General features: G+C 47.4%; 1 protein-coding gene across 5 annotated transcripts in view; it reads left to right on the top strand.

The window, feature by feature from the left end:
• The window catches only part of LOC115638725 (excitatory amino acid transporter 1-like), a 117,074-nt gene that overhangs the window by 9,260 nt on the left and 87,806 nt on the right, over window positions 1-20,008 (top strand). Inside the window, exon 1 of one of the 5 annotated variants that reach the window (XM_030540668.1) lies at window positions 6,651-6,923. The exons of 3 other annotated variants lie outside the window; for them this stretch is intronic. The gene's annotated coding sequence lies outside the window, so the exon portion shown is untranslated. Of the gene's footprint in view, window positions 1-6,650; window positions 6,924-17,147; window positions 17,327-20,008 lie in introns of those variants that run through there. One more of the 5 variants, XM_030540669.1, reaches the window with a different exon arrangement.

Genomic DNA, 20,008 nt, shown 5'->3' with positions numbered 1-20,008 from the left:
CCAACTGTCCCCCTGCTACTCCCAGGCTTTCCAGGCATCTCGCCCCCCCGGGATCTGGAACTTGCTCCTCGAATTGGTCACTCTCTACCAGCCACACAATCGGCAGCTCCTGGGTGAGCCTTCTAACTCTTAGCTCTCTCTCCCTGCACAGACGTGCATGGTCACTTTTAGGGAGCTGGTTCTAGGCCATTTCCTCACTGGTTCCTTCAATTCCCTTATTTTATCGCTGGCAGCCAGTCACTGCCAAGTGCCTTCACTCGCATCCAACCGTCTACAGCAGGGGTGGCCAGCCTAAGAAGGAGCCAGAATTTATCAATGTACATTGCCAAAGAGCCACAGTAATATGTCAGCAGCCCCCCATCAGCTCTCCCACCCACTGACAGCCCCTCAGATCAGCACCTTCCCGCCTCTCCGATCAGCACCTTCTGATCAGCTGTTTTGTGATATGCAGGGGGCTTGGGGGGTGGGGAGCGAGGGCACTGGATGGAGTGGGGACAGGGGTTGAGCAGCAAGCACCCCCTGGCACATTGGAAAGTTGGAGCCTGTAGCACCAGCCCTGAAGTCAGTGCCTGTACAGGGAGCAGTATCTGAGCCACAGGTTGGCCACCTCTGGTCTACAGGGTGCATCCACCAACCATGCTCTGCTACCATGTTGTCACGGACTCACAGGACTCATGTTCTCTACCGGCTCCGTACGGTCCCTGGCAGAAACCCCCTTCAGTGCGACAGCCCTTTTTGGGGGTCCACTCTCTCAGGTGTTAAGCCGTAGGCCCCTCTGCCTCCTGGAACTGCACCTCTCTGAGCCCTCAGCACGCCTATCTCTCGCCATGGGCCTCCTCAGGGAGTTCACTCGCTCTGGACCCCCGGGGTCTCCACTCCCAGAGGTAATGATGCAACCCTGATCTCTAGACTGGAGTGACTCTCAGCCAGTGTAAAACAGAAGTGTTTATTGAGCATCTGAACCCAGCACAGGAAGCTCTCCAGGCCCTCAGACCTAGCATCCCTCAGCACAGTACATCTAGGTCTCTCCTGCATCCAGGTGGGCTCTGGCTGCTCTCTCCCCCCAGTCCTGCAGCCCCCTCTTTCCAGCCAATCATCCTATATCAGTGGTGGGCAACCTGCAGCCCCCGTGCCATATGCAGCACGTCAGGGTAATCTGATTGCAAGCCGCAAGACATTTTGCTGATGTTGACTGTCCGCATGCGTGGCCCCTTGCAGTTCCCAGTGACCACGGTTCGCTGTTCCCGGCCAATGGGAGTTGCGGGAAGCAGCAGGCTGCAAGGACATCTAACACCAGTGCTGCTTTGCAAACCTCCTGAAAGCAGCTCTCGGATCCCCAGGGGACGGCAGGTCCCTGGTTGAGAACTGCTGGCATAGGAGGAGCAGTCCTGCAGTGTTGGTGCAGATTCCCTCCTTGCCTAGGTGCTTGTGTTGTCATGAGGTGGCAAGGAAGGAGAGTCCTAGACGCTGGCTTTGGCAGCTAAAGAGGCTTTCCATTCCCTGTTAAAGACCCCACAAGAGAGAGGCAGCTGCAGTTAGCCCACACAGAGCCATCTCAGAGCATGGGAACAGCAGGGTGCAGAGGGGCTGGCCCTGCTGTCCTTACCCAGGACAAACTCCCTTTGAGCACATGGAATTCTAGGGGGACAGACCCTTTGATACAGGCAGCACAAAGAAGCTTGTTGAGCACTCACTGCTGAAGCCCCCACCCACACAAATCCCAGAGGTCTCTCTGCTAATACAAACTCTCTCCCTGTCTCAAACACCTCTCAGCATGGATTTCAAAGTAATTCCTTCATTAAATCTTACCATGCCCCGTGGGGCTGGCTGCCACAGTCACCACCTAACATGCCCGCTGCACCCTGGGATTTGGCTTGCAAAGTTACCCCCACTGTACAAGAGGGGAAATGGAAGCACAGAGCGGTAAGGTGACAGGGTAAAGGATACACAGTGAGTCAGTGGCAGAGCCCAGCTGTTGTCAGCCCCAGTACCATCTTCAAAAATTAGATAATGCTGTATCTTATTGTGAAGACGCATGAAAACTGCTTGGCTTTTGAAGCAATGCTGTGGTCCCTACGGTGTATTACTGAGTCAGTGCTGTTGGCACTGGGTATTATAGATTCCAAAACCAGAAGGGACCATTGTAGTCATCTAGTCTGACCTGTATAACACAGGCCAGAGAACTGCCCCAGAATAATCTGTGAAAACATTCAGTGTTGATGGAGAATCCACCATGATCCTTGGTAAATTACTCACTGTTAAAAAATGTATGTCTTATTTCCAGTCTGAATTTGTCTACCTTTAACTTCCAGCCATTGGATTTTGTTAGACTAGTGGTTTTCAACCTTTTTTTTCATTGTGGGGCCCCTAAAAAAATTTCAAATGGAGGTGAGAACTCCTTTGGAAATCTTAGACAGTCTGTGGACCCCTAGGGGTTTGCAGACAACACGTTGAAAACTACTTTGTTCGACCTTTCTCTGCTAGATTGAAGACCCATTATCAAATGTTTGTTCCCAATCTAAGTACTCAAAGACTGTAATCAAGTCACCCCTTAATCTTCTTTTTGTTAAGCTAAATAGATTGAGCTCTCTGAGACTATCACTACGAGGCATGTGTTCTAATCCTTTAACCATTCTTGTGACTCTTATAGACTTTAAGGTCAGAGGGCACCATTATGATCATCTAGTCTGACCTCCTGCACAATGCAGGCCACAGAATCTCACCCATCCACTCCTGTAACAACCCCCGACCTACGTCTGAGTTATTGAAGTCCTCAAATTGTGGTTTGAAGACCTCAAGCTGCAGAGAATCCACCAGCAAGTGACCCGTGCCCCATGCTGCAGAAGAAGGCGAGAAACCTCCATAGCCTCTGCCAATCTGCCCCGGAGGAAAATTCCTTTCCGACCCCAAATATGGCAGTCAGCTAAACCCTGAGCATGTGGGCAAGACTCACCAGCCAGCACCCTGGAAAGAATTCTCTGTAGTAACTGAGATCCCAACCTATCTAACATTCCATCACAGACCACTGGGCATACTCACCTGCTGATAATCAAAGATCAATTGCCAAATTAATTGCCAAAATCAGGCTATCCCATCATACCATCCCCTCCATAAACTTATCAAGCTTAGTCTTAAAGCCAGATATGTCTTTTGCCCCCACTACTCCCCTTGGAAGGCTGTTCCAGAACTTCACTCCTCTAATGGTTAGAAACCTTCGTCTAATTTCAGGTCTAAACTTCCTAGTGTCCAGTTTATATCCATTTGTTCTTGTGTCCACATTGGTACTAAGCTTAAATAATTCCTCTCTCTCCCTAATATTAATCCCTCTGATATATTTATAAAGAGCAATCATATCCCCCCTCAATTTTCTTTTGGTTAGGCTAAACAAGCCAAGCTCTTTGAGTCTCCTTTCATAAGACAGGTTTTCCTTTCCTCGGATCATCCTAGTAGCCCATCTCTGTACCTGTTCCAGTTTGAATTCATCCTTCTTAAACATGGGAGACCAGAACTGCACACGGTATTCCAGATGAGGTTTTACCAGTGCCTTATATAACGGTACTAACACCTTATCTTTGCTGGAAATACCTCACTTGATGCATCCTAAAACCGCATTAGCTTTTTTAACGGCCATATCACGTTGGCGGCTCATAGTCATCCTGTGATCAACTAATACTCAGAGGTCCTTCACCTCCTCTGTTACTTCCAACTGGTGCGTCCCCAATTTATAACTAAAATTCTTGTTATTAATCCTTAAATGCATGATCTTCACTTTCCACTATTAAATTTCATCCTATCACCATTACTCCAGTTTACAAGGTCATCCAGATCTTCCTATATGATATCCCGGTCCTTCTCTGTGTTAGCAATACCCCCCAGATTTGAGTCATCTGCAAACTTTATTAGCACATTCCCGCTTTTTGTGCCAAGGTCAGTAATAAAAAGATTAAATAAGATTGGTCCCAAAACTGATCCCTGAGGAACTCCACTAGTAACGTCCTTCTAGCCTGACAGTTCACCTTCCAGTATGACCCGTTGTAGTCTCCCCTTTAACCAGTTCCTTTTTCACCTTCCAATTTTCATATTCATCTCCATCTTTTCCAATTTAACTAATAATTTCCCATGTGGAACTGTGTCAAATGCCTTACTGAAATCAAGGTAAATTAGATCCACTGCGTTTCCTTTGTCCTTTGGTTTGGCACAATCTACCTTTTGTAAAACCATGTTGTATTTTGACAGGATACTGAGCTAGATGGACCATTTGCCTGACCAAGTATAGATATTCTGATGGCCATAATGGCACAAATAATCAAGAGAAACCAGGGACTTCCAGCATTTTTGACACTGCTTTACAATGCGTGCATTTACGATTGGTTTAGTCAATAAGTCCTAATCCAACTCCTAAAAAGGATAATAGAATCACAAGGTTAGAAGAGACTGCAAGGATCATCTAGTCTAACCCCCTGCCAAGATGCAGGATTGATTGTTTCTAAACCATCCAAGACAGATGACTATCCAGTCTCATCTTGAAAAAGGACAGTTACCTGTTCCGTAACTGGCGTTCTTCGAGATGTGTTGCTCACGTCTATTCCACAGTAGGTGTGCATGCTCGCCACATACATCGGTGACAGAAGTTTTTCCCTCAGCAGTACCTGTAGGGGGAGCGCTGTTGCAACCCTTGGAGTGGAGCCACTACAGCGCTATAAGAGAAGACACGCGCTCCCCCCACCCTCAGTTCCTTCTTGCCAGACCAACTCTGACAGTGGGGAAGGAAGGTGGGATGTGGATAGACATGAGCAACACATCTCGAGGAATGCCCAGTTACAGAACAGGTAACTGTCTTGTCTTCTTCGAGTGCTTGCTCATGTGTATTCTACAGTAAGTGATTACAAGCTATGTGTGATGGAGGTGACTAGGATTTATGGATCCCCTGGCTGGAGCACAGCCCTATCAAAAACAGTGTCATCCCTGGCGTGGGAGACGATCGCATAGTGCAACGTGAACATGTGTACTGAGGACCAGGTAGCGGCCCTACAGATGTCCTGGATAGGGACGTGGGCCAGAAAGGCAGCCGACAAGACCTGAGCCCTTGTTGAGTGAGCCCTTACGATAAGTGGTGCAAGAACCCCCTGGTAGGTCGTTGAATGTCCAGATGCACAATGTGATCCACTGAGACAGTCTCTGGGTGGAGATCAGTTGGCCCTTCATGCGCTCTGCCAAGGCAACAAAGAGTTGCGCAGACCTACGGAACGGCTTAGTCCACTCCAGATAAAAGGCAAGCGTCCTGCACACATCGAGAGTATGGAGGTGGCGCTCTTCGTTAGAAGCGTGTGGCTGAGGGCAGAGGACAGGTAGAAGATATCCTGGTTTATGTGAAAGGCGGAGACCACTTTGGGAACGAATGCAGAGTGTGAGTGGAACTGAACCTTATCTTTGTGAAAGATTGTAAAAGGGGGGGTCGCAGGTCAGGACCCTAAGGTCCAAGACCCTGACGTGATGGTCACAAGTAAAGCTACCTTCCAGGAAAGGTGGGAACACAAGCATGTGGCCAGGGGTTCGAACGGGGTCCCCATGAGTTGGGACAGCATCAAATTTAGATCCCATTGAGAGCCAGGCGTTCTAGCATAAGGAAAGGACCAGTGATGGCATGGGAGAAAATCAAGCAGCCCTGGACCAGTGGATGGAAGACCGAAATAGCTGCCAGAGGAAGGAGCCAGGCCTTGAGTTCTAAGGGAAAGAAGGTACTCAAGGAAACACCCCGCTTGCCCGCCCACCTGGAGAACCTGGACCATTTTGCCAGGTAGGTCCGGCGCGTGGATGGCTTCCTACTTTCGAGGACAATGCACCTGACCCACTCTGAACACTCTCTCTCCTCCGCATTTAGCCATTGATCAGCCAGGCTCTCAGATGGAGAGTATCCAGATTGAGGTGGAGGAGGCGGCCCTGGTCCTTTGAGGAAACGCCCAGTGATGGCATGGGAGAAAATCAAGCAGCCCTGGACCAGTGGATGGAACACCGAAATAGCTGCCAGAGGAAGGAGCCAGGCCTTGAGTTCTAAGGGAAAGAAGGTACTCAAGGAAACACCCCGCTTGCCCGCCCACCTGGAGAACCTGGACCATTTTGCCAGGTAGGTCCGGCGCGTGGATGGCTTCCTACTTTCGAGGACAATGCACCTGACCCACTCTGAACACTCTCTCTCCTCCGCATTTAGCCATTGATCAGCCAGGCTCTCAGATGGAGAGTATCCAGATTGAGGTGGAGGAGGCGGCCCTGGTCCTTTGAGGAAACGCCCAGTGATGGCATGGGAGAAAATCAAGCAGCCCTGGACCAGTGGATGGAACACCGAAATAGCTGCCAGAGGAAGGAGCCAGGCCTTGAGTTCTAAGGGAAAGAAGGTACTCAAGGAAACACCCCGCTTGCCCGCCCACCTGGAGAACCTGGACCATTTTGCCAGGTAGGTCCGGCGCGTGGATGGCTTCCTGCTTTCGAGGACAACACACCTGACCCACTCTGAACACTCTCTCTCCTCCGCATTTAGCCATTGATCAGCCAGGCTCTCAGATGGAGAGTATCCAGATTGAGGTGGAGGAGGCGGCCCTGGTCCTGGGAGAGGAGGGCCTGGCAGAGTGGCAACAGCTGGGGAGGGGCCACGAGTAAGCCTAAGAGGGTCCCGTACCAATGCTGCCGGGATCAAGCTGGAGCGATTAGGAGGACATGTGTTTTGTCCGTTTTTACTTTCTCCAGGACCTTGGCAATGACGGGAAACAGGGGAAAAGCGTAAAGAAGTTGACCCGACCATGACAGGAGGAAGGTGTCGGAGATCACGTTCTTCCCCACTCCCCCCCGGAACAGAACCTGTGGCAACGGTGGTTCTGCCTGGTCGCAAACAAGTCTACTTGGGTAGAGCCCCACGCTCAGAAGAGCTGGTGAGTGACCTCCGAATGAAGCATCCACTTGTGTTGGGAGGAGAAAACCCTGCTCAGGCCATCGGCCTGTGTGTGGTTGATGCCCAGCAGGTGGAAGGCCTTCCGGGAGCTGTCGTGGGCAATACAAAATTCCCAGAGGTCGAGGGCTTCCAGGCAGAGGGCCAATGTAAAACATCATGGCGGTGTTGTCTGTGAGTACTCTGATCACCTTACTGCGCAGCTGCGAGCTGAACGCCGCTCATGCTAATCGTATCGCCCAGAGCTCCCTGACGTTTATGTGAAGGGACAGTTCCTCAGCCAACCACATCCTTTGGGCCTGAGAGTTCCCTAAGTGGGCTCCCCATCCCAGGTCTGACGCATCGGATACTAGGTCTCATGATGGAGTGGGGTCCCAGACGGGAATTCCCTGGAGCATATTGTCCAGGCAGGACCACCACTGAAGTGTGGCAATCACCCATGTCGGTACCACGGGGACCTTGTCTAGTTTGTCCCGGGCCTGGGAGAACTCTGAGGCCAACCACCTTTCTCTTCTGCAGACTAAACAATCTCAGTTCCCTCAGCCTCTCCTCATAATACACTGGTGAAGGATGATTTCCCTTTATAAAGGCTATGTTGACACTTCCCCCTAACATATCAGATCTCTTTATATATCTGATAAATCTGTCCTTTACTATTTCAATCAGTTTGCCTGGTACTGAAGTTAGCCTTACCCACCTGTAATTGACAGGATCACCTCTAAAAATGCTGATGAAGTGGGTTCTAGCCCACAAAAGCTTATGCCCAAATAAGTTTGTTAGTCTCTAAGGTGCCACAAGGACTCCTTGTTGTTGTTTGTTTTTTTCTAAGGGGCTGGGAAGGAATTTTCCTCCAGGGCAGATTGGCAGAGGCCCTGGAGGTTTCTCGCCTTCCTCTGCAGCATGGGGCACGGGTCACTTGCTGGAGGATTCTCTGCAGCTTGAGGTCTTCAAACCACAATTTGAGGACTTCAGTAACTCAGACATAGGTTAGGGGTTTGTTACAGGACTGGGTGGGTGAGATTCTGTGGCCTGCATTGTGCAGGAGGTCAGACTAGATGACCATAATGGTCCCTTCTGACCTTAAGTCTATGAATCTATGAATAAAGGATTTTGAAGTGTGTTTGAATATTCTGATAATCCTAGGTAAGGATAACTTAATTTATCCAAGGAAAATCAAGTTCTTTGCTGCTTGTTCTGACTTTTCTGCCAACTCATTGACATGATCTAATTGGATATGTTATCTTGATGGCATCATTCACGCATGGCCAGATTCAAAGGGAATTGCTGAAGTGGGCCTCTCATGAATTGTGGACTATATCTGTTACTAACTAATCTGGAGTCCCATGGTGAGCAAAGGTTGCAATGTGTTTGTGTGTTGCTACTTGATGTGTTATGTAACAGCAGAATTTTGTTTTTAAATTGAGTAGAAATCAAATAATCAGAGGTACTCTTTCCTATTTCATTCATAAATTTTAGGGACGGAAGTAACCTTTGTGACATCTTGTCTGGCCTCCTGCATAATGCAGACAATAAAATTGCACCCACTGATTCTTGCATCAAGCCCAATAACTTGTGTTGAACTGGAGGATATCTTTTAGAAAGAGACATCCAAACTGGATTTAAAGATTTCAAGTTACAGAGAATTAATCTCATTCTTCGGTAGGTTGTACCAATGGTTAGTTATCCTCACTGTTAAAATTTTGTACCTTATTTCTGGTTTGAATTTATTTAGCTTCAACTGACTTCCACCAATTCTTGTTTTGCTTTTACAAGATTATAGAGCTCTACTATCAGAAATCTTCTCCCCACGTAGGTACTTATAGATTGTGATCAAGTCACCTCTATTCTATTCTTCAATAAACTGAATAGACTAAGCCTCTCTGTAAGGCATGTTTTCCAATCCTTGAATAGTTGTTGACGCTGTACTCTGAATCTTCACCAATTTTTCATTGTCCTCTTTGAATTGCAAACACTAGACCTGGACACAGAATTCGGTTATAGTGTCAAATTGATCTGCACAAACCTTGTTCCAGTGTCAAGACTCACATGAGGTTTCCTTGATCCTCTTGCATTCTGCTTCCTGTATTTATTGCAGATTTTCAATCCATGCTTGGCTGGAATAGAACATGTCGGTGTTTGTACCCAGAAGTGCATTGTGCATTATGATTAGCATTTCCAGCCTCATGCTGTGTGACTTTGACACAATGCCGTTTGTGCAGAGTCCCATTATGTGCAGCAGTTTTTACCCTTGGAAGTCCCTGGCCTTTTTTCATTGGCCATTCACTTAGAATTACGCACTCAAACTACTGTAAAGGTGAGTTAGTTTGTTTTTCTGGTGTGAATTTGTGAAAATTTGCTTCAGTCGTGGGTAGTACTTGTCATATTTACTTCAGACTCGTCTTTCTGCAGTGCCTCCACTTCACTAGTTGTAGGAGCTCTGCCAGAAGAGGCTCCCTACTGGGGATCTGTTTCACACTTAATGAGTGCTTTTGCAGTCCCATGATCATTTTCTGAAGTCTAAGCATTGCACAATGGTGTGTGTAATGTGACTTCCAAAGTTTTATGATCTGTTTGTACCTTGGCCATTTTCCTCCTGTGCACAGAGGTGCCCACCATGGCCTGTAGCACACAGCAAAAGGCAAATGGCAAATTTCTTAAAGAGTAAATAAGTCAAATCCTTACATATTTGGATCTCAGACACTTGTAGGGCACTTCCACTCTCTGCATCACTCTGCAAACCTTATATAATTACTCTCTAGCTGTAGAAATATCAGTTGCTGTTACTTTGCTGCCTGGGATAGTCTCTTTCTTCCCCTTTGGCACTATCAGCAGTTTGATGTTGCCATCCACTCCTCCATGCCAGCCACCTTAGCAGTCCTTTCTGCTACTGTCCTGCAGAGCAATTCCCATTGCCTGCAGCAGCTGTCACCTCTCGTTACCCAACAGCCGATTAACTGTGGCTGGACTTCACCAGCAAGCAACTCTGACTGTGTCTGTATCCATGGATAATGGTCCGGCTTCTCATGCTGTGCCAGGTCAGGAGCAAAGTCAAAATCATTGAGATCTGGCAGCTCACCAGAAAAATATGTGCTGGCCCTGGTACATTGCCCAGATTGAAAACCAGCATCTCCCACAAGAATAGAAGGGCTGCCAAAGTCTGGCTGTGGGTTAATGTTCCCCATGCTAAGGCCAGCAGACAATTGCGGGCACAAAAGGGACAAACAAGCAGTCTTGGTTTCAGTGATTTTCTGGGATTGTTTGGTCTTTTCCACTGCTAATTGTACCCTATTTCCCGGGCACGTCTGTATAAATCAGACCCCCCCCCCCACCCGTGTCTGTGTCACCCGTTTGGTCTGTCCTCAGTCTCTCCACAGCAGGACGATGAAGACATCCTAGAGCACATAGTAGTGGTGCTGCTCTGTGGAGGCATTTTGGGTGTTGTTCTCCCCGCCCAGGCACTGTGGGATAGCTGCCTGGGTTTGCCCAGTTGACACTGATACACTCAGGCAATGTGGTAGCTGCACAAACATTGCTTTGTGGTTCACACATGGCCAGGTGGTGAAAAAAGCTGCTGTGTGGTCATAACTCTATTGTGTTTGTTGTTACTGGTGAGATGAGTGTGTTACAATCTGGCTTGCCTGGTAGCGTAGATCAGACCTCAGGACATGCCCAAGCCCAGAACCTTTGACCCAAATGAAACCCCAAACCTTGATGGGTCGGATACGATGAAGCCTGAATCTTTCTTGGCAAATCTGGAGCTTCAGGAACAGTTTCCCTAGTAGGGGGATGGAAGATGACAAAGCTGGCTTCTGATCTGTTGTACCCCAAATGCCTAGACTCTAGATTCTAGTCCCTCTGGTCCCGTTGGGGCAGAGGAGGACATGCTGAGCCCAGGCTTGCCCACGAGGCTCTGAACAGTCACATGGACTTAGAGCAGCTCCGAATGATGATGGCTGTGTGCTGTCAAGAGGAGCAGCTCAAACTGGCTCCTAGTTCATTAGAGAAACTGAGCCAAAGGGGAGGTCTGTTCGCAGTACTAGTGCTATCAGGCCACCTCCGCTGTGAGCTCTCTGATCTACTTTCAGTGATTGCTCCTGACCTAGAAGAAGTTAGAAGCAACCCCATAGGAATCTCACAGCTTATGCCCTGGAGCTCTCAGAGCACCAGTAAGCAGCCATGCTAGGGAGCCAGGTGTGTGTCAGACTCAGAATCTGCCCAGCCAGCTGGAAAATTGCACTGCTTTTCTCAGAGTGAGCTTGCATTGGGCTGGAAACATTTGGGAAGGGGACCTTGAGAACAGCCCAGGCTGGTACCCCGCGCTGCCTCAGCCCTGTAAATTGTGTCAGATGTGCCCACTGACCTTCTCTCCCAACCATGCAGCCTGTCTCCCTTTGGGATAGACTGATACAGAGAAAGGAGTCCTCTGCTAACAGTGCTAACTTTCCCTCCACTGTCCAGTTCCCCTGCCATCCGGCCCTCCAGTGACTCACTAGAGTGAGCAGGGGTATTCAGGCTCCATAGCTCATTTGGTCCTTGCCCTTTCTATTGAGGAGGTGTTTGTGAGTTGACACCTGTCTCACTAGGAACTGGACTGAGACCCACTAACTCATTTCAAATTGGTCCCCAAAGAGCTCCCCAATGGCAGCACTGATCCCGAACATGGGATGGATTGGAGCTGGATTCTGTGTCTTCGTCCAGACCAATGAGCTCTCACATCCCATCCCCGAGAAGAGAGCAGCCAAGTGACAGTGAAGAAGATGTTAATGTGGAAGCAGCCACCACCGCAAGGCACGGAGGAGCAGCCATGTCAGGTGGAGTTGCCCAGCCCCAGTGTGTGGAAGGCTGCCAAGTTTCATTTAAATTGGCCATTCACAAAGTGCATGAAGAGTTAAAGCTCCCCCAGCCTGTCTATCTCCACTCAGCACTTGGATGGTTATGGGGGTGAGTCCCGGGGCATGCAGGGTACACAAACTGCAATGGGTGAACACCAGGATGATGCTAATGTCTCGAATTCCAGGTTTCAGACATGGAGACTCCCCCAGCACTTAGACTCAGGGCAGAACTGGGTCTGAGACTTCTCATACTCCTAAAAGCAGCAAAGAGTCTTGTGGCACCTTATAGACTAACAGACGTTTTGGAGCATGAGCTTTCGTGGGTGAATACCCACTTCGTCGGATGCATGCATCTGACGAAGTGGGTATTCACCCACGAAAGCTCATGTTCCAAAAAGTCTGTTAGTCTATAAGGTGCCACAAGACTCTTTGCTGCTTTTACAGATCCGGACTAACACCGCTACCCCTCTGATACTCATATTCCTAGTGTCCCATCTCCAGCCCACTGACTCCTGCCAAGGTGGAAGAGCTAATGGAAGAGGACACAGATGCATGGCATGGAGTGGGACTGATTCCTGGAGGTGCATGAGGAAAGGGGAGCAGATCTGTGGTTTGGTACATGTGCCATGGAAATCCCAGTTGTGCTGAGATCAGGTGGCTAATGAGACTTTGAGTGTGAAAAACCTAGCCAAGATGGATGAACCTGTCATCGCTGACCCTTCCTTGTCTTTTCAAAGGCACCCATCTTTCAGGTCTCTGGCCTCAAGCCAGCACTTGTCTGGCGGTGAGATCACGCAGTTCTTCTCCGCTGCTAACCATGATTTCCTCATCAGGCCTAGGTTCAGCCCTTATATTTCAGTTCCTCTTGAGCAATGACAATGGTAGGCAGTGACCAGACAGCCTCCTTAAGCAGAATATTGTTTTACTTAGAATCAAAGTATTTCAGAGAGAACAGATCTTAATACTGCGACTAGCCTATCCATATGCCTGTCTGTCCCTGAGGTTTCCCATTCCCTGGTTGCTGGGGAGGCCCCAGCTGCTGTCAGATGCTCCTGCAAACTGTCTCGTCTCCATATCTCAGTCTGTTCTCACTCACACTCCACCTCAAGAGTCCTTTTAGCAGGCTTGTGTCCCTTTGCTCTCTAGGTTCCCAGCCTTGGCAAACAGCTGTATGACTAATGGCTGGAGCCCTGGAATAGCATCTTCATGGCTAATAGTATCAAGGGATAGACGTGTTAGTCTGTATCCACAAAAACAACAAGGAATCCGGTGGCACCTTAAAGACTAACAGATTTATATATAAGCTTTTGTGGGTAAAAAACCATCTGAAGAAGTGAGGTTTTTTACCCACGAAAGCTTACGCCCAAATAAATCTGTTAGTCTTTAAGGTGCCACCGGACTCCTTGTTGTTTTCATGGCTAATAGCTGTGCTATTGTCTTGGATTTGCCCCCACGTGTGTGTTGAGAGGTTGCTTATCTAGGGCCACTGAATTGCGTTTCTGCTTTGTTTTCCCTACTGGCGAGACAAATTCATTCGGGAAAGTCTAATAGCCAAATACAACTATGCAGTAATCTTACCTCTCTGATCAAGTCATATATGATATTCTTACAGTAAGAGTGCACTCCTGTTTATCCAAATGGCCTGTGAGACATAAAACTTTTGGCTAACTGGTTATTTGGATAACGGAAGTGCTATTTTAAGAATGGCCATTTTGGGGCAGACCAAAGATCCATCTAGCCGAATATCCTGTCTTCTGACAGTGGCCAGTGCCAGATGCTTGAGAGGGAATGAACAGAACAGGGCAATTATTGTGTGATGCATCCCCTGTTGTCCAGTCAAAGCACCTGACAGTCAGAGGTTTAGGACCACCCAAAGCATGGGGTTGTGCCCCGACCAGTTTGGCTAATAGCCATTGATGGACATATCCTCCACAACCTTATCTAATTCTTTTTTAACCCAGTTACACTTCTGGCCTTCACAACATCCACTGACAGTGAATTCCACAGGCAGACTGTGCATTGTGTGGAGAAGTACTTCCTTGTGTTTGTTTTAAACCTGCTGCCTATTAATTTCATTGGGTGACCCCTGGTTCTTGTGGTATGTGAAGGGGTAAACAACACTTTTGAATTCTGCTTCCAGTTTTTTCCAAATGTTTTTCTTTATGGCTTGATTTTTTTCAATATCAAGAGAGCTCATATTGGCCACCAGTGCCTGTGTGATATTCACCATTGCTACAACAGGAAGCTTTGAAAACAAATCAGTGCAGATATAACTGAATAGCCTATCATATGCTATTGCCATCACCTCAGTGACACTTGTGCTTTTCTGTTGGTCTTGTGTAGGCTCGATAACAAGATCTGTGTCTCTGCTGTTACTAGCTCCATTGGTCTAACAGTTAATATCTTGCTGTCCATCTTCTCTTCTGCTCTTTTCTGTACATTCCTATCTGATCTGAGATCTGCTGCTTGACACAATGGCCCTCAGGACTTGGTCTCTTTCACATATTTGGATACTTTGTCACAAAGTATATGGACTTTTTCATACACTCTGGTGGATGATGCTCTTATTCTCCTTATTGATTTGCATCAGAGGGGTAGCCGTGTTAGTCTGGATCTGTAAAAGCAGCAAAGAATCCTGTGGCACCTTATAGACTAACAGATGTTTTGGAGCATGAGCTTTCGTGGGTGAATACCCACTTCGTCAGATGCATGTAGTGGAAATTTCCAGGGGCAGGTATATATATGCAGGCAAGCTAGAGATAATGAGGTAGTTCAATCAGCGAGGATGAGGCCCTGTTCTAGCAGTTGAGGTGTGAAAACCAAGGGAGGAGAAACTGGTTCTGTAATTGGCAAGCCATTCACGGTCTTTGTTTAATCCTGAGCTGATGGTGTCAACTTTGCAGATGAACTGAAGCTCAGCAGTTTCTCTTTGAAGTCTGGTCCTGAAGTTTTTTTGCTGCAGGATGGCCACCTTAAGGTCTGCTATAGTGTGGCCTGGGAGGTTGAAGTGTTCTTCTACAGGTTTTTGTATATTGCCATTCCTAATATCTGATTTGTGTCCGTTTATCCTTTTCCGTAGCGACTGTCCAGTTTGGCCGATGTACATAGCAGAGGGGCATTGCTGGCATATGATGGCATATATTACATTGGTGGACGTGCAGGTGAATGAACCGGTGATGATGTGGCTGATCTGGTTAGGTCCTGTGATGGTGTTGCTGGTGTAGATATGTGGGCAGAGTTGGCATCGAGGTTTGTTGCATGGACTGGTTCCTGAGCTAGAGTTCCTATGGTGCGGTGTGCAGTTACTGGTGAGAATATGTTTCAGGTTGGCAGGTTGTCTGTGGGTGAGAACTGGCCTGCCACCCAAGGCCTGTGAAAGTGTGGGATCATTGTCTAGGATGGGTTGTAGATCCCTGATGATGCGTTGGAGAGGTTTTAGCTGGGGACTGTATGTGATGGCCAGTGGAGTCCTGTTGGTTTCTTTCTTGGGTTTGTCTTGCAGTAGGAGGCTTCTGGGTACACGTCTGGCTCTGTTGATCTGTTTCCTTATTTCCTTGTGTGGGTATTGTAGTTTTGAGAATGCGTGGTGGAGATTTTGTAGGTGTTGGTCTCTGTCTGAGGGGTTAGAGCAGATGCGTTTGTACCTCAGTGCTTGGCTGTAGACAGTGGATCGTGTGATGTGCCCGGGATGGAAGCTGGAGGCATGAAGGTAGGCATAGCGGTTGGTAGGTTTTTGGTATAGGGTGGTGGTAATGTGACGATCACTTATTTGCACCGTGGTGTCTAGGAAGTGGACCTCCCATGTAGATTGGTCCAGGCTGAGGTTGATGGTGGGGTGGAAGCTGTTGAAATCATGGTGGAATTTTTCCAGAGACTCCTTCCCATGATTCCAGATGATGAAGATGTCATCAATGTAGCGTAGATAGAGAAGGGGCATGAGTGGACGAGAGCTGAGGAAGCGTTGTTCCAGGTCAGCCATAAAAATATTGGCATATTGTGGGGCCATGCGGGTGCCCATAGCAGTGCCACTGATCTGGAGATATATATTGTCCTCAAATTTGAAATAGTTGTGTGTGAGGATAAAGGCACAGAGCTCAGCAGGCAGTTGTGCTGTGGCATCATCAGGGATACTGTTCCTGACAGCTTGTACTCCATCTGTGTGTGGGATGTTCGTGTAGAGAGCCTCTACATCCATGGTGGCTAGGATGGTGTTTTCTGGAAGGTCACCAATGCATTGTAGTTTCCTCAGGAAATCAGTGGTGTCATGGTGATAACTGGGAGTGCTGGTGGCATAGGGTCTGAGTAGAGAGTCCACATATCCAGACAGTCCTTCAGTGAGAGTACCAATGCGGGCCCGAGATGATGAGGCGTCCAGGATTTCCGGGTTTGTGGATCAACAGGATTCTTTGCTGCTTATTGATTTGCATGATTCATGGCCATTTCTTTATTACAGCTAGAAGATTCTGCTTGTTTTTTAAGCTACCACCATGTTTTCTTGTGTGTGAAGATCTTTCTACAATTTAGGTGATTAAAATATGTTAGGTATTTCATTGGTGTCTTTATATTGCATAGTGGCAGCACATTTTTTGATCTCTGTGGCTCTTAGAAGATTCTTTCTTTCTAGGTCTCTTGGTTTGGTCGAGTCTGTGTAAGGAGCCTCCACATTACATACCACACGTGTTTTTAGACCTTTGTTCTGTTCGTGGATGCTTTTTTGGGAACCTCTGAACTGGATTCTATTGTTCATTCAGGAATCACAACTGCATCCCAGTCAAATCTGAAGCAAACTGAGGAAAAAAATAAATCTTAGGTCACAGTACTTTATTGTATACAACAACAACCTAACAGTTGCTTTGAAGTTGAAAATAATTATGTTAATGCCTGCAGAATCAAAATATTTTTTCACGTGAAGCATGACCCTCCCCATTGTTGGTTGTCATGGCAACAGTTATGCAAATGTGGCTGTTTAATTTCATTAAAATGTCACTTTTAATGAGAAAGAAATTACCTAAAATTGGGTGAAGATTTTTAGTCAAAGTATGGTCCATACCCATTTTTAACCCATGACCTACCTTCACGTGTATGGTTTTCCTACAATGCATAAAGGTCCACCACATATTTTTGTAATGTGTATGCATGGACCTTTCAAAAAAAAGATGTGAATTTGCCCACCCATGTGATACCAAAAAGTTGTTGGCTGATGGTGTGTCTGTCTTTCTCTTCTCCACCTCCCTCCAGAAATTCTATCCTGGACCTCTGAGAAACCTTCCTGGCACCTGTTTTGCCAAAACTGATACATTTCCTGGAAGAGTTTCAGACAAATCAGCATTTTTCAACAACAAAAAATTCCCTGAAAAATTCCCAGCCAACTCCCCTGTTGAGTGCCTTCCACATGAGTCGCAAGGCCTTGAATTTGACATGGTGTCCAAAGGGGAGCCAGCCTGGAGAGTGGAGATCAGATCTGATGTGTTCACGATACCTTGTGTTGCTGAGGAGAGACACTGCCAATTCTACACGAAGTGGAGTTTCCTGAGGGCTTGTGGTTGCATTCCAGGTACCTGAGGTTACTGTAGCCCAGATGGGAAGTGACAAAAGCAGACCTGCTATTCACTGTGGGAAGGCACCACACAGCTGGCACCCAGTGAACTACACAATCCAGGCCTGCTATTATCACTAGCAGCTTGGATTCAGTTTAAAGAGACCAGGCACCTATTTTGTAACTTGAAGGTGTCTTGAGATAGACCCAGGCACAAGCCTCAGTAATATCTGAGTCTGGGTATCACAGGGCAAGGCTGGTGTGAGGAAGGGCGCTGTAAGTGAAATTTGTCAAATGTCGATCACTAGGCAGGTGAGAGACAGACACCAGCCAGTATTTTTAGTGTGAAGGGGGGAAATAGAGTAGGTTGTAAAGGGCTAAACTGAGATTTAAATTTAGATTGAGTGATGGATGGTGGCAAAAGACAATTATCCTATGTTAGTTAAATGTTTAATTACTAATAATATACATATCCAGTCAAGTATACGCTGTCAGGTACTGCCTAGTGTACATGTTCCCTCTGCCCCCTGCTGGATAGAGTCAGAACTGCTCCACTGTGAGTCATGGGACCTTTGAGGCATAACAGCTACAGAAGATCAGTTATGTCCCCTCATGAGGGTTTTTTGCTTTCTTGGCTTCTGAATTATTTATTCCCAAGCCAGCTGCTGAAGCAAGGAGTCAGCCCTGTGAGCTAGACAAGTGGCTCTCAACCTTTCCAGATTACTGTGCCCCTTTCAGGAGTCTGATTTGTCTTGCCTTCCCCAAGTTTCACCTCATTTAAAAACTTGCTTACAAAATCAGACATAAAAATTCAGAAGTGTCACAGCACACTATTACTGAAAATTTGCTTACTTTCTCATTGTTACCATATAATTATAAAATACATAAATTGGAATATAAATCTTGTACTTACTTTTCAATGTATAGTATAAAGAGCAGTATAAACAAGTCATTGTATGATATTTTAGTTTGTACTGACTTCGCTAGTGCTGTTGTAAAACTAGGCAAATCTCTAGATGAGTTGATGTACCCACTGGAAGACCTCCGCATACCCCTAAGGGTATGTGTACCCCTGGTTGAGAACCACTGGGCTAGAGCACTGATTGCAGCAGAAGTAACAGAGAAAAGAAACATAAACTGCTATGCAAAAAGTGACCTCCCAGCCCCTGGACTGCTTGTCTGATCTCCTTTCTACTAAGCTTCTGTGTTTTGTTTGTCCCCCCCCTTTCCCCTGTTGCCCTCAGGAGGTGGGTGTGCAGGCTCCTCTAAGAGCCAAGGAGCGGGCTAGTTGGCTCCAGGCACGCTTCCTTCCGCCTGCTCTCTCGTCCCTCAGCAAGAACGATTGCTCAGTCCCATCCATGTATCTCAACACATGCTCAGGAAGCGCAATACAGACTGAAAGTTGGTCTGCCCTGCTTCTCACCAGGAGTGTATGTTTTCTGGGCACCTGGTCTGTTTCAGATGGGCGAAAGCAGCCTCAGCCGCCACATGCTAGCTGTTCAGCCTGGTTACATAGCGCTGGAGAGCAGCCTGTCCAGGTTGCAAGCTACTCGATCGCATGGCACTTTTTTTGTTTGATGCCAGATCTTGCTGCTTTTGCTCAGTGGAGGGGACTGGCAGCATGGAGGGGAAACTCCTCCCCTCTAGCTATTCACCACAGGTACAGCAATTCATTCAGTAACAAGAACAGGCCTTAGGAGAGAAAAGGAAACTGGAGGGTTTACAGAAGTGCAGCCAGGCCTTTCAGATCTCAATCCCACCTCTACTCTGCAGCATCCATCTAGGCCCTAGGCAGCTCTCCCAGGTACTGAGATGCCAGCAGAAGCCTGGTGGCAATTTAGGTTCTGCTGTGTCCATTATTCCTTTGTCAACAAGTCCAGGAGTTTCATAGACATCACATATTGTGGCCAGTGATTTTAGTAAAACAAAACATCTCAGTCCGAAGACTGATGTGTCACCATTGCCCAAGTGTCTAGGTGAGACATGGCCACACGATCCCAGCAGGTGTCCGTGTCCCAAGCTGCAGAGAATGGCAGGGACTCTGGGTTTTTTTTGCCTGTGTGACCTGGGGGAGAATTCCTTTTCTACTCCATGAGTGGCAGTCAGTCTGACCCTGAGCACGTGAGCAAGACAGACAAGCTCGCACCTAGCAAGAAGATTCTTTGTACCACCTGAGAGCCTGGCACCACCCCATACTGTCTTGTCTCCAGCTGATGCTTCAGAGGAAAGTGGGAAAAAAAGCCTGGAATACATTTGGCCAGTTGTGCACTGGGGTATTCTTGAAGCATGAGATTTGATTATAGTCACTGTCATAATGTGGAGCTGCAAGTGTTGGGAGCAGACTGTAAACAGCTGTAAAGCTCTTTTGTTCCTAACAGCTTCCAGGAACTTTAGCTCTATGGCAGCCAGTGTAGACAATAGGATGATTCCTGAGCTTCCAGAGAGCCTTATAAAGGCACCAGGGAACAAAGCTGGCTTCCTCACCTAGAGGGAAGTTAGAAAATTCAGAGATTAAGAGTGGGGCGGCAGTTCTGGGGAGCTCTTAGAGCTTGGAAATGTCCAAGGTTTTATACAGGTTAACGTATGTTCTGGACATTGTGCTGGGCCAGTAACATGATGGATTGCTCTGTAGAGAGATGGCTTTAAGAGTTATTCAGATCTGAAGGACCTGGGCTTGCACCCAGTGTTGCTGTGTCCAGC

This window comes from Gopherus evgoodei, chromosome 22, assembly GCF_007399415.2.
Source record: "Gopherus evgoodei ecotype Sinaloan lineage chromosome 22, rGopEvg1_v1.p, whole genome shotgun sequence".
Classification (NCBI taxonomy): Eukaryota; Metazoa; Chordata; order Testudines; family Testudinidae; genus Gopherus; species Gopherus evgoodei.
Note: the sequence above shows the minus strand (reverse complement) of the source record. Positions and strands in the feature narration are given on the sequence as shown.